Here is a 14,357-nt window from a genome sequence, read left to right on the forward strand (position 1 = left end):
ACTTCATGATAGCAGAAGCATATTTAAAGGAAGCCATGGATTGGCCAACAATCAAGTCTGAAGATGGTGTTGCACTTCAGTCTTTCACATTATTCCTTATGGGCTGTTCGAACATATTGGCAGATGTTAATTACATGGAGGACTTGGACAACATGGCTAATATAAAGGCATTGGCAAACAAACTTCCATACAGACTTATAGAATCTTGGAGAAAATTTGCCTGCAATCTCCAAGAAAGAACAAATAGAAGAGTGAAGTTTAAGGATTTTGTTGACTTTGTTGACAAGCACGAAAGATTTCTATAAAACAGAAAACAAAATCACAACACACAGAAACAACAAAATCAAAGAAAGTCTTCACAACAGTCATTGTGCCCGCCAAGATGGAAAACAACAAAACCACCACGCCAAAGGCAGAACCTGTTTCAGTGGATGCTATTGCCAAACCATGTGCTAATTGTAATGGAGAGCAACACAGTCTCACAATTGGTAAGGAATTTAGGAGAAAGCATCACAAGGATAAGATTGACTTCTTGAGGAGCAAGGGTCTGTGTTTTGCATGTTTGATGCACGGTCGCATTAGCAGTTGCTGGAAACAAAAGCTTCAATGTCAAGAATGCTCTAGACTGCATCCTACAGCACTACACATTGTCCATAAACTTCTGCAAAGAAACAGCCTAAGACGATTGTGAATAGCAGTACCTATTAAGCGCCCTCGTACAAACAACAGAAACCTGGGGTGTCACTGGGGCCTGTAAATAGGACTGCATCCTTTCAATAATTCCGGTATGGGTCAAGGCACAAAAAGGAACCAAGACAGTGGCGACTTACTGTCCGGTTTAAAAATGCCCTGACGCCTTTTTTAGACTGAAATAACTTACTAAAGTTTTCGTTTTGTGCCATTCAGAATGGGAGAGGGAGCCAGGAGGTGAAACAGCCGTCTTGCCAGTTCAATCCCGCACACCCTCTGACTCTCACCCTCCGTTCTGCCTTTTTATTGAAACTAACTCATCAATAACTAATCACCAGAAGACAGAAAAGCATCAACAACTAATCACCAAGAGACAGAAAACATCAATAACTCACGGTATAAAGGTCAGTTTAACTAAAGCATCAATAACTAATCACCAGGGACTCCAGCAGGCAGAAAATCATAACCCAAGGTCAGTTTAACTAAACACATCTTCAGGATACGGTGTCTGTGTGTGTGTGTGTTAAAATAACAAGTAAGTGTCTCTGTGTGTGTTCAACATTAATGAGTGTATAAAAACATGATTATGAATACACAAACTGATTACCTATCCTCAGCCCATCTTACATTTCCCCCCTGTTGTGGATTTAAAAATCATGTCCTTACGGCTTTAAGACAGATCATCATAATGAAATCATACAACAGTGTGATCATCAGTGGAGGAGCGAAAACCTCACATTAGGGAAAAATTCCCCTCCTCCCTTCCGGCGTAGAATGAGATCCTCATAATTTGATGACCATCAGGGAATAAAACTTGTCCCTGGGGTGACTTGGTGGAGGCCCTTGCCTCGTTGTAGGAGAGATAAGATAAGATAAGATGTCCTTTATTAGTCCCACAATGGGGAAATTTGAGGTGTTACAGCAGCAAAGATATAGATCACACAGAGTCGGCGGCGTAATGTAGCCGTTAATGTATAACATTAGCAGCAGACATTCAGAAAAAGCATGCAAATATACACAGTATAAACGTATCTAAGTGTAAGGAAACACTCCTAATGTTTGTCCATTATACGGAGGGGGAAACGCTGTAATGATAAAAACTACTGAATGATTGAAAATACTGCAATCATAAAAATATTGCAATGATAAAAGTACTGTAATGGTAAGAGTACTGAAATGATAGAAAAGTACTGCATGATAGAAAATACTGCAATGGTAAAAGTACTGTAATAGTAAAAGTACTGCAACGATAGAAAAATACTGCAATGATGAAAGTACTGCAATGGTAAAAGTACTGCAATGGTAAAAGTACTGTAATAGTAAAAGTACCGCAATGATAGAAAAATACTGCAATGATAAAAGTACTGCAATGATAAAAGTACTGTAATAGTGAACATCCTGCAGTGGTAGAAATACTACAGTGATAGAAGTATTGTAATAAGAATACTGTAATGGTAAACAAAATACATCATTGGTCAATATTTAAGTACACCCTTGGCTGAAAGTACAGTAGTAGTTAATATTGCATCCTAGGACTGCACAATTGCACTAATGCCCTCCCGTTTGTAGGCCTGACCCAATGTTCTTGTTAAAAAGTCTGACAGCAGTTGGCAGGAAGGAGCGGCGAAATCTCTCTTTGGTACAGCGAGGGTGTAAAAGTCTGTCACTGAAGGAGCTGTAAAGTGTTCTCAGAGTGTCATTGAATGGGTGGGCTGGTTTGTCCAGCATTGATGACAGTTTTGCCGTCATCCTTCTGCCCCCCACTGAGTCCACAGAGTCCAGGGAGCAGCCCAGGACAGAGCTGGCCCTCCTCACCAGTTTGTCCAGTCTCTTTTTGTCTCGGCCCGAGATGCCTCCTGCCCAGGAGACCACTCCATAGAAGATGACTGATGAAACCACCGAGTCATAGAAGTTCCTGAGGAGTGTTCCCCGAACGCCAAAGGACCTCAGCCGCCTGAGTAGGAAGAGTCTGCTCTGACCCTTCCTATAGAGAGCGTCTGTGTTGTCGCTCCAGTCCAGTTTATTGTTCAGATGAACACCCAGGTACTTGTAAGTTGAGACCCTCTCAATGTCTGTTCCCTGGATATTCACTGGTGCAGGTGGAGAGTGCCGACGCTTGCGGAAATCCACCACCAGCTCTTTGGATTTCCCAGCGTTGATTTGGAGGCGGTTCTGCTGACACCAGTCCACGAACCCCTGCGTAACCCCTCTGTACTCCCGATCGTCATCGTCAGTGATGAGGCCGACAATCGCAGAGTCATCAGAGAACTTCTGCAGGTGACAGGTTGTGGAATTGTATTTGTAGTCCGAGGTGTAGAGGGTGAACAGGAAGGGAGCCAGCACAGTTCCCTGCGGCGCTCCCGTGCTGCAGAGGAGCACGTCAGACACACAGTCCTGTGTTCTCACGTACTGTGGCCGGTTTGTGAGGTAGTTGTGAATCCATGTGATGAGGTGGTGGGCCACTCCCGCCTGCTCCAGCTTGTCTCCCAATAAGGCGGGCTGGATGGTGTTGAAAGCACTTGAGAAATCAAAGAACATGATCCTCACCGTGCCTTCTCCAGGTGGAAGAGTGAAGTGTGGAGCAGGTAGATGATGGCATCATCCACACTGATGCCAGGCTGGTATGCAAATTGGAGTGGGTCCATTGAGGAGCTGACCAGGGGGCGCAGATGGACGAGGACCAGTCTCTCCAGGGTCTTCATCAGATGAGACGTCAGCGGCACTGGTCTGAAGTTGTTGAGCTCCTTCGGATGGGGTGTCTTTGGAACCGGAACCAGGCAGGATGTTTTCCACAGCTGGGGGACTCTGCCCAGCTTCAAGCTCAGGTTGAACATGTGCTGGACGATTCCACACAGCTGGTCTGCGCAGGATTTGAGGAGCTGGGAGCTGATCCCATCTGGGCCTGCCGCCTTCCTCGCCTTCATCTTCCTCAGCTGGTTCTTCACCTGAGATGTTGTGAGGAACAAGGCTGAGCAGGAGGAAGTGGTGGTTGTCTGATGAGGCTGGGAACTGGAGCCTGTGGAGAGAGAGAGGGGCGAGAGAGGGGGAGAGAGGGTCTTGTTCGCAGTGGCAGGAGGGGTGGGTGGGGGCTGCATCAGGGAAGCCTGAGCGGGGTCAGACATTTGATCAAACCTATTGAAAAATAGGTTCAACTCATTTGCCCACTGAAGCCCCCCCCCTTCTGGGTCTTACCTGCTTGTCCGTGGCCTGAGATGGTCTTCAGGCCCCTCCAGACATCCCTGGCATTGTTCCGCTGCAGTTGTTCTTCCATCCGCATCCTGTAGGACAGCCGTCCTTACCTCCCGGATCTTCGTGTATGGTGTGTGTGTGTGTGCACGTGTGAGGACAGGGGCAAGAAGTCCATGTGTTTTTACGTTTCAGTGTCCAGTTTGAGTTCGTCATTCTCAACATTAATCAGGTTGTAATGGTACATTTGGGCAACAAACCTACGATTAACCATCGTCTTTGTCATAAAAATAATGCAACATGAACAGACTACACATAACAAAATGAAAACTATAATTATCCCTATATATTGTTTTTTAAATTCTTCATAGTGGTCATAACATCAATAATTGTTTCATTTTTATTAAAAATTTAAATGCAGTAATGTACTCCAATCAAGGCTGATATTCCTTTATGTACGTCATTAATTTCCAAACAATATCTAATCTTTTTGTTCTGTGGCTTCAACATATTTATCATCTCATCAATATTAGCACCACAGAGTACTGAGTTTCGAGATCCTCACAATAGTCGTTCTCAAAATGATATTTTATTTTTATCAATTTAGCTTTGTTAAGGTAAGATATTTTATTGACAATCTAACATTAATATGCAAAGAACATGTACATTAGTACGAAATGTAAAAGAAAATTGTGGTGGGGGGGTGCGAATTGTTTTCTTCTTGGTAGGGGGGGCATGACAGGAAATAATTGAGAACCACTGGTCTAGTCACACACCAGCTCGGGTTCATTCCCTACCAGAGAAATGACATTCCATGTCCCCAGAGCTAGGCGCTTTATGTTGCCGGGGATTGGACTGCCTTTGACTGCCTCCTAGCTCAAAGGAAACCCAAATTCTTTGGTCCCGCCCACTGGTAGTGAGCCGAAGCCCTTATATTAAATAATAAATAAATACATAAAATAAAAAAATTAATAAATTTAAAAAACGGACCGATCCACTGCTTGGGTTAGTTTGACCCACCTTGAGATCCGTTCCCACTCAGTGACAGTGTCTACAAGCCACTGCCACCAGGCCAGTGAACCCAACGTCCAGGCAGTGACAAAAAACGTGATCAAATTACATTGCTCATCATCAGGTGTTTGTGAGACGCTCTTTGTATGTTTCCTCAATTAAGACCTGTTTTCCATTGGTGTATTTGAAAAAAGTGGTGAACCTGTTAAATTCACTACAAAACGTTAAGAAGATGAAAGTAATGTTTGAAGGAATATTATTTTTCTATCGACGTGCCGGCGGGCGGGCACAGATAGAGAGTGATAAAGCAGCACCACCCGCGCGGGGCGTGCTGACGAAAAGGCAAGCGCTCCTCCTCTCATCGCGTCCTTATTAAGACAGAAAAAAGACGCTGTTGAATTTGACCTATTCGCAGTTCGAGCAGGTGCTTAACGCTGGAGAATATCACCACTTCGAAGTTCGAACTGCTGTTGAAACGGAGAGGTAAGTGTTTTTCGTTGGGTTTTTTTCAAAACATGCGTCGAGTGCATTTGTTCATAGTTAGAGATAGTTGTGTGGAAAACACTATACAAAGTAGCACCATGGATGTGGGCCTACAACACTGGCCTAGCAAACATGTGCTCCTACATCGACATAATTGACGAGCTCCAGTTAAGCATTGAATAATTATAAAACGTCATGGTGCTTTTACTCATTTAAAGAACTAAACCGACGCGTATTGTCATCCGGTGGTCAGGTTTGCATTGAATGTGAGCACGAGGGACGCTAGCTTGTTGCGTTAGCTTTGCGGAGCTAACAGCTTGCACTTTTGTTATAGAACCACAGAATGCAAGTACCATGATAATTTCTGTCATTAATTTTTGTGTAAGACACGATGTTCACTGGTTAATTACATGATTCTTAAAGCAAAGGTTACTGTGAATGCAATTTTGGTAAGATTTTTGTAGTCACACTGCATAAATCTGTCTGTGTCTGTTGTTTAAACTTCAATATAAACTATTATGGTTGAAATCGTTAATTGGGATGGAGGAATTGATATTTTTTTAATTTATAATTTATTTTTCTTACACTAATATTGTTAAAACTCCATTTAGCCCATAGTATTAATAATTCTCAACACAATACTGTCTTTTTTCTTTATAGAATAAACAATACCTTCCCTGAGATGCAGGAAGTCCCCAAAGCAGGATACTATTGAACATGCAGTCAAGGGTCTGGACAAGACTGCAGAGTTAGAAGCGAAGTATATAAACTAATTTAAAGGTATGAAGTTAACGCTTTTGCTAAGATATATTATTGTTTTCTGATAACCAAGCTGACATAGTTTTTTAAGTGGTTATTTTACATTAAGAGTGTCTTGACCTTTTCTTTTGCCACTTTTGTCAGTTTCAAGTTATTTCAGTGAGTGTGAAACCTGATGGTAGGAGTTCTATCTAAATTAAGGCTGTACTTGATGACGCCCTCCGGCATTTTTATACCACAATAGACCGGTGAACAAGTCCGATATTGATAGTCTAGTGTAAAGCACGTAATACGTCACAGAGATCACGTGACGCGATCCAATATGACTGTGTACAGTGTATGTCATTGTTTTGAAACTAAATAATCTTAAAGTTTTTTTTTTACGTAACCAGGTGCAATTGACATTTGTACTTTCAGTCCTAATACATACTGGCTAATGCAATGCTGGAAAATGAATTTTGGCTGGTCTGTTCCTTTAAAATCATAAAGAAGGGCTCTGCTCTATCCCTCACAAGAAGCAATGTTTCAAACCACCCTACATTAGTATAGTGGCACAAATGAATATGATGACTCCTTATTTGTGTGCTTAAAAATATGACGAAGCTAACTTGATTTCCCTGTTAACTAGGTCGAGGAGTATTTACCAAGGCCCCTTTCAGGAAAGACGACTTTATTCTTTATTATGGAGTACAGAGGAAAATTGATAGATTCTGATGAATCTCAACGCAGGAAGATGGATGGAAGAGGCACTGTCTTTTTGTTTGACTTCCGCCGGCAAGAAAAAACTTGGAGGTGAGGCAAAGATTGAGATGTTATCTTATTTTTGTTTTTATTTAAAAAAATAAACACATACTCATCCCATAAGTGTTAGGGGAAAAATCATTCTCTAAGCAAAAATGTATAATTACTTTTATTCATGCGTTGAATCTGTACAAATGAAAATATAGATCATGAAGTCTCAAAGACAAGCTGTTAATAGGGTCTGATTCCAATAGAAATTTCTTGTATGATTTGATTTAGATTTAAAAATTGTGGATTTCCTATTTTTATGTTTTGTGTACACAAGATTGTCTCAAAGATTAATTTCTGACATTGATTGAATAATTGTTTTTTTTTTTTTTTAATCTATTTTAAGTGTTGATGCAGCTCAAGAAGATGGCAGTCTGGGAAGACTGGTTAATGATGACCACATGCACCCCAACTGTAAAATGAAGAAGATGACAACAGAGGACAGACCACACCTCTGTCTGTTTGCGCTCCGAGACATTGATGTTGGCGAAGAAATAACTTAAGACTATGGACCAGCTGGCCTTGGAGAACACAGGTTTGTAAGATGCATCTTTAAGTACAATAACAGAGCCCACTTGTGGTGTTCTGGTGATGTAGTTTCCAATTAGTTTGGCAATCTAATAAATGTATGTGAGGTTTCTATGGAAGTTGAACATGCTGACTGACTGGGGGAGTTCTCCATTGTCCACTATCTGTAATTCAAATTTGTGGGTCTGAGTCAAAGTTTGGCTCTGCAGGAACAACGAACTGGTCAGGGAGTGACAGTATTACAAAGTTCTGCGTTACTCCTTTCTGGGCGGTGGCCCTGTTAGGCCATCATATGCCATATTGCAAATATCCCCATTGTGGGACTAATTAAGGACATCTTTATGTTGTGGTTTCCCTACCAGAACCAGCACCAACCCTGTATATTCATGATATAAAACACTGTTTCAATTTGATATTTAGCCTTTCTATACTGTAAAAATAGAAGACCCCAGGCTTTCCTGCGCGCCCTTGCCCAATTGGTGGTGTTCAGGAGACAACCTGGGACTGAAATATCAGTCACAACCAGTGTTGTTTTCGTCACTGATGACTATGACGAAAATACTTCGTTAACGCCCCTTTTTTAATGACGATGACAAGCTATACGAGGTTCTTTTATGACGAAAACATGACGTGATGTACATGAATTTTTTTCGTTGACTAGACAAAATTGTTAGCATGTGGTTCATAAATTATTTTATGTTGCTTTTAGTGAAATAAAGCCACAACAGTTGCCCAACAAAATGTTTTGCTTCTCTGCTTATTTTGGAGCAGTGAGTATTGATTCCACTGTTGCCACTTTTTTCTGTTTGTGATGAAGAATCCTTAGTAGTCCATCCAAAAGTCTTTGTTATTGGGTGGAAACCTTGAATGCCTTGTTTTAACTCAAATGGACTTAAACCCATCCATCCATCCATCCATCCGTTATCTGTACCGCTTCTCCTCACTAGGGTCGCGGGGGGTGTTGGAGCCTATCCCAGCTGTCTTCGGCAGTAGGCGAGGTACACCCTGAATTGGTGTCCAGCCAATCGCAGGACATGCATAGACGAACAACCATCCACGCTCACACTCATGCCTCGGGCAATTAGAGTGTCCAAGCAACTTGCCATGCATGTTTTAAGAATATGGGAGGAAACCGGATTACCCAGAGGAAACCCACGCAGGAAGGCCGGAGCCAGAATCGTACCTACGACCTCAATATTGTGAGGCCATCATGCTAACCAGTTGGGCCACCGTGCCGCTTGGACTAAAACCTTTGTGAATAAATTGACGAAAACTAGGGTAAAACTTTTTTTGCGTTTCCGTCGATTAAAACTGGACTAAAACCCTTTTTTTAGTTTTCGTTGACTAAAACTGGACTAAAACTATAACGAATTGGGATGACTAAATGTGATGTAAACAAATCAGCACTTTGTCCAAATGACTTGGACAAAATCTAAAATGCCTGCCAAAAACAACACTGGTCACAACACGTGTCTACAGAAGATTAATTGGCATGGGCGAAATTAATTAGTTTTATTTCATTCATGAGCTTATGTTTTGTTTTGGGTGGCTAAGGCTTAAAATGTGTAAAAATCTAATCCAACCTCAAATATAATTAATTCAATAAATTTATGATGCTACTAAAACATCGTAGCAGCCTCCTCCAGGCTTTACAGACTCAGAAATGGAGGTATGCGTATCATGTGCTCATCCTGTCGTGTCTCGAGATGTTAAAATTGCAGTTAGATAGACGTGTGCTGATTAGACAAGACTTCTAATATATCTGGTGTCACAGGATATTTGTCAGTGAATGTGTATGTCTGGTTTGAGGCTCACTCAGCTTTTTCTTGTGTTGTGGGGTCCAGTTGAGTTGAATTGCGAGTCAGGTATGTTGGCCATCTGACACCCAACTGTCAGGTTTGCGTTCGTGGGGACCCCGTAGAGCCATTTTTATTGTTGACATAAATCATAGCTAATCATCTTTTCCTTCATTATCATATGAAATACAGTTAGGAGTTGTATGTGCCTTTACTATGTTATAATCTTAGAACCTACCAGCCACTACAGCTGTCCGACAAGAAGACTTTTGGCTGTCCTGTGCTCCATTGCGGCCCTGGTGGCGTTCAAAAGACAACCTGTGACTGAAATATCAGTCACAACATATCTCTACTGAAGATTAATTGTCATGCGCTAAAGTAATTGGTTTTGTTTCATTCGTGAACTTGTTCTTTAAAATGTGTAAAATTCTGATCCATTTTCTTTTTTTTAATTCATTAAATTAATATTCAACTTGTTCATTAGGATGGAGGACAACCGACAATGACTGAATCGGCTGAGGTTGATGCCACCAGAACATCGAAGCAGCCTTCTCAAGGTTTGACAGACTCTGAAAAGGAGGTATGCGTATCATGTGGTCATCCTGTCGTGTCTTGAGATGTTAAAATTACAGTTAGATAGACCTGTGCTGGTTGGACAAGTTTTCTAATATATCTGGACATAAATCGTAGCTAATAATATTTTCCCTCATCATCATATGATATACAGTTATGCGTAGTGTATGTCTTTACTATGTTACAATCTAAGAACCTACCAGCCACTACAGTTCTCTCATTGGGAGACTTAAGCTTTCGTCAGGCTGTCGACTGCTGCATTGCCCTCTTATTGGCTTTAAGTACACAACCTGTAACTGAATTATCTGTCAGAACAGAACCTATGTGTCCACAGCAGGTGATTTGGCATGTGGATTCTTCAGATTGTTAGAAAATAGGTAAAATTGTGATCAAAAGTTTAAAATGTATAAAATTCTGGTATAGTTTGCAATAGTATATCTATTAAATCATTTCAAAACTTCTTAACAAGGATGGAGAACATTGGCTGTGACCGAATTGGTTGAGGTTTACATTACCAGGACCATTGAGCAGCCTCCTCGGGATCTACAAATTTAGGAATGAAGATATGCATCCCATGTTACAATCCTGTTATGGCCCGAGGTTTTGAAGTTGCAGTTACATATTGGGCTGGGCGATATGGCTGATAAGTACATAGCGATATAAGTATTTCATATGGGTCCATCGATACACATTGAATTCTTTTTTCATATTATTTTATTCATTATTTTTTTTATTTTCCAATATTTTCACTGCCCTGTTAAAAAAACATTTAATGTAGTTTTCCTCCCGGGAGCTTTTTGTTACGGTCAATTAAGTGTTTTTGTTAAATATAGCTGCGTAGAATAATTATATGCATTATTATCGTACCACAATGTTTTGGTTTTGCAAATAATTTCCTAAAATCATTCTAATTTTGTTATTACATTATTTTGTCATAATATCATTCATCAATATTTTAGTTTTTTTTTTTTTTCAAATAGAATTAAGACCTTTTTCTGTGCAGATTCCTCTGGGGATTAAGTATTTAATGGGTTCTCAATTTTCTCTTGGACTCTGATGCAACCCAGTCTCCTCCCTTGGACAAAAAATATGGGCTGAATCTTCCTTGGAATAACGACACAGATTCTGACGAATCATTGTCAAATCCTGCCCCTGAACTTTGTTCCTCAGACCCAGACCATATTACTATCCCAAGGCTCAGGAGGACCAAAAGTATACAGGTAAACAACCCATATAGATTTCAGGGAATCTTACAAGCAAATTGCATATATTTTATTGGTCTCCTGCCTTCTATCCTTTATATTTCGTTGTTGTTGTTGTTTTTTAGATTAAAAAAACAGGCTGACTTTGGAATGGATAAGCATTATTACTCCAACTCAGATGACAGTGGAGATGAATATATTCCGGATACAAGTGAGGCCTCTGATTCAGACGGAAGTGAATCTTTGAAAATTGTGGACCCTCTCTTGAAGTCTAAGAATGCCTTCAGAGATTTTTCTCCCACACCACGAATCTCAAAAGCCACCTCAACGCAGGTTGTTAATCAAGGGCGTTCACCCGTTCGGAGGAGTAGCAGCACTGGTGTGATTCTTGAATTCTATGGCTCTTCAAATATTTGTGCAGTTTAACACAAATCATCCAAAATAGAATTCAAGCACATCTGTGACAGAAATTCAAATTCAGAAGTCAAAGAGAGAGAACAAAAAAAAAATCTAATGCTGCCCTTCTTCCGAAGACATATACTGTAAACATTAAATGTATGTTAGGACAATCTTGAAAAAAGTATTAGAACACCCTTTACTTTTATTTCTTGTTAATTTTATTAACCAAAATATGTCCATTTTTATTACAGATTAATGAATACAAAATTAAAACTCTAATCAGCTACTTTTTAATCGTTATATTTGTATAAACAAATGTTATACATCTGTGTGTTAACTTATACAAGAAATGACGGAAAAGCAAGGGTGGTTTAGTATTTTTTTATCGTATATAGTCTGTATAATATCTTTAACCTATGCTGATGCTGTTTAATACTGATTTAAATAATAATAATAATGTCATAATCTGTTGGTTTTACATGAACAAAACCTTTCAAGCACTTTTTAAAATTCTAAATACTACCTCTTGTCAGTAAGTTGGTTCACAGCACTGCCTTGGAGTGAAAGTGTGTAGTGCTGAGACAGTCGGTATGTGCTGAGTCGTCTGACGTTTGTGTGACTGGTACCCAGGAAGGTAGCAAAACCAGGCAGTGTGTATGTCGTACCCAGGAAGGCAGAGAAACCAAGCAATATGTATGTGGTACCCACGAAGGCAGAGAAACTAAGCAGTGTGTATGTGGTACCCGGGAAGGTAGCAAAACCAGGGAGTGTGCATAGATACAGACCCCAAAAGTGATTAAAACCAAATAAAGTCCCCAGAAGATCATCTGTAGTCAGGTGAAGGACCCTGTACTTTGTTCAACTCATTTACTCCCTTAGACGTACAAAGACGTCTTTTAATGCAATGGCGCCCTCTACCAAAGACGTATAAGTACGTTTCCTGTCTTTTTTACGTCATAGTGTACATAAGGGTCTGATGCAACCTCTGACTGAGAATCAGCCTTGTCCGCATTGTGAATCATGTAAAAATCACCCAGCAGGGGGCAGAGGTGCAAAAGATCCGCCTTGAATCTGCGCCAGAGGTACAAATGGGGGGGCGGGATCCTGGGGTAGACTTATAAGTGTGGAGAGCAGCGTGGGTAGCAGCAGCATCGGCAGCACTAGCAGCAGTCGCATTAGTAGCGTTAGCAATGAAATCCTCCAAGCAAATGACGATCGAGGAATGCTTTTTTGTAAAAAAAAGCTTCCTAAAAGCATCAAGGCGATGGAGACGCTTTGGTTGAGAGGATGACGCTTCGTCGTCGTCACAACAAAACGGCGTCTAAAGAGGGTGCGCGTGCCTTGCGGCCTGCATCGCCTGCCTTCGGACAATAGCCAAAGCAGCTGAGAGTCCTCACCAGATCCCCCCGAACGAGGAGGTAAGCGCTCGCAAGTTACCATTGAACATGTGGTTTTACCCCTCATGCTTTTATTGTACATATCATGCATCTTGCGGGCAGAAAATGTCGCGTAAATGTGCAGTTAGAAGCGAGCTTGCTCGCTGACTTCCTCGTCCGCCCGCCTCTATTGCACAATTACACGCGAGCGTAAGTCCTCGCCGACGAGGAAGTAAACGCTCGCAAGTTACCATTAAACATGTGGTTTTAGCCCTCATGCTTTTATTGTACATATCATGCATCTTGCGGGCAGAAAATGTCGCGTAAATGTGCAGTTAGACGCAAGCTTGCTCGCTGACTTTCTCGTCCGGGCGCCTATTGCACAATTACACGCGAGCGTAAGTCCTCGCCGACGAGGAAGTAAACGCTCGCAAGTTACCATTGAACATGTGGTTTTAGCCCTCATGCTTTTATTGTACATATCATGCATCTTGCGGGCAGAAAATGTCGCGTAAATGTGCAGTTACGCGCGAGCGCATCTCCTCCCGACGAGGAAACAACAATACTGAATGGTGTGGTAATCATGCATACTTTCTAAAATTCACAGATTGTGCATCCCGCGGCAAGAAAGTTCCTCCTCGTCTTGTTGGTGTAAAGAAAGGTAAATTATAATATGAAACTTCACACGCCAGCAATAAAATGCAGCAATAAATATATATTTCCAATTGTTTATATTTCTGTAATTTACAGGTTGTGCATCAGGAAGCAGTGGTTCCGGATGGCGTCACACTGGATGGCAACCGAGGAAAATCGACTTTACAGCAACCCCTGGACCACTGAATGCCGCTGCCCATTTGGAGTCTGAGGAGCCAGCTGATTTCCTGCAGCTGTTTCTCACGGATGAGCTTCTGCAGCACATCGCGGATGCCAGCAATCACTTCCCAGACAATTATTTTCACACAAACCCCAGTGGACAAACACAAGCTCGCCTATTTTCCACGGACCAGCAAAGCCAGACCACAACGAAAGTGTCGGGTCTGTTTGCGCAAAGGCAAACGGAGTGAAACAAGAATGTGGTGTGAACTATGTTGTGTGCCCTTGCATCAAGGCAACTGTTTTATTTTATATCACACAAAAAAAAAGTATGTATGACACTGATGTATTTCATTTTTGTACATAGTTCAACAGTTCAGTCGTTTAGTGTTATGTGCAAATAAATTTATTTTATCAAAAACATTTTTTGTGCTTTTTTTGTTATTTTATAGAAGGCATGCATTATTTAGATGTTAGAGGTGTCATAAAAGCCATAAATAATAGTGTCAAAATTCAAATTATGGTCAAAATGCATCAGTTTACAAAGCTCATTTTCTCAGTTTTTTCCCCAGGGATTGGAGTTTTCATGAAATTTAGCTATTTTCAAATGCTGATTGCTCAAGAATGGAAAAAGATAGGAACAAACATTTTTTTTCTGTTGAAAGAAGAGAGGCTCATCTTTCTTCGGGTGTGCTCCATGTCTATATAGCATTAGAATACTATATTCTGTGGGCCTTGCAATATTAGTCAAA

The 14,357-nt window shown here is 41.0% G+C and overlaps 1 long non-coding RNA gene across 1 annotated transcript; it reads left to right on the forward strand.

The window, feature by feature from the left end:
* Positions 1 to 5,313: 5,313 nt before the first annotated feature.
* LOC148315972 (uncharacterized) lies at positions 5,314 to 11,881 on the forward strand. The gene is made up of 7 exons (XR_015840479.1): positions 5,314 to 5,370; positions 6,031 to 6,150; positions 6,758 to 6,921; positions 7,265 to 7,453; positions 9,727 to 9,822; positions 10,883 to 11,035; positions 11,143 to 11,881. It is a non-coding gene; the product is annotated as an uncharacterized LOC148315972 (long non-coding RNA).
* The last annotated feature ends 2,476 nt before the right edge of the window (positions 11,882 to 14,357 follow it).

The sequence above is a fragment of the Idiotropiscis lumnitzeri genome, unplaced genomic scaffold, assembly GCF_059441095.1.
Source record: "Idiotropiscis lumnitzeri isolate Australia: NSW breed Sydney's pygmy pipehorse unplaced genomic scaffold, RoL_Ilum_1.0 HiC_scaffold_27, whole genome shotgun sequence".
Taxonomy (NCBI): Eukaryota; Metazoa; Chordata; class Actinopteri; order Syngnathiformes; family Syngnathidae; genus Idiotropiscis; species Idiotropiscis lumnitzeri.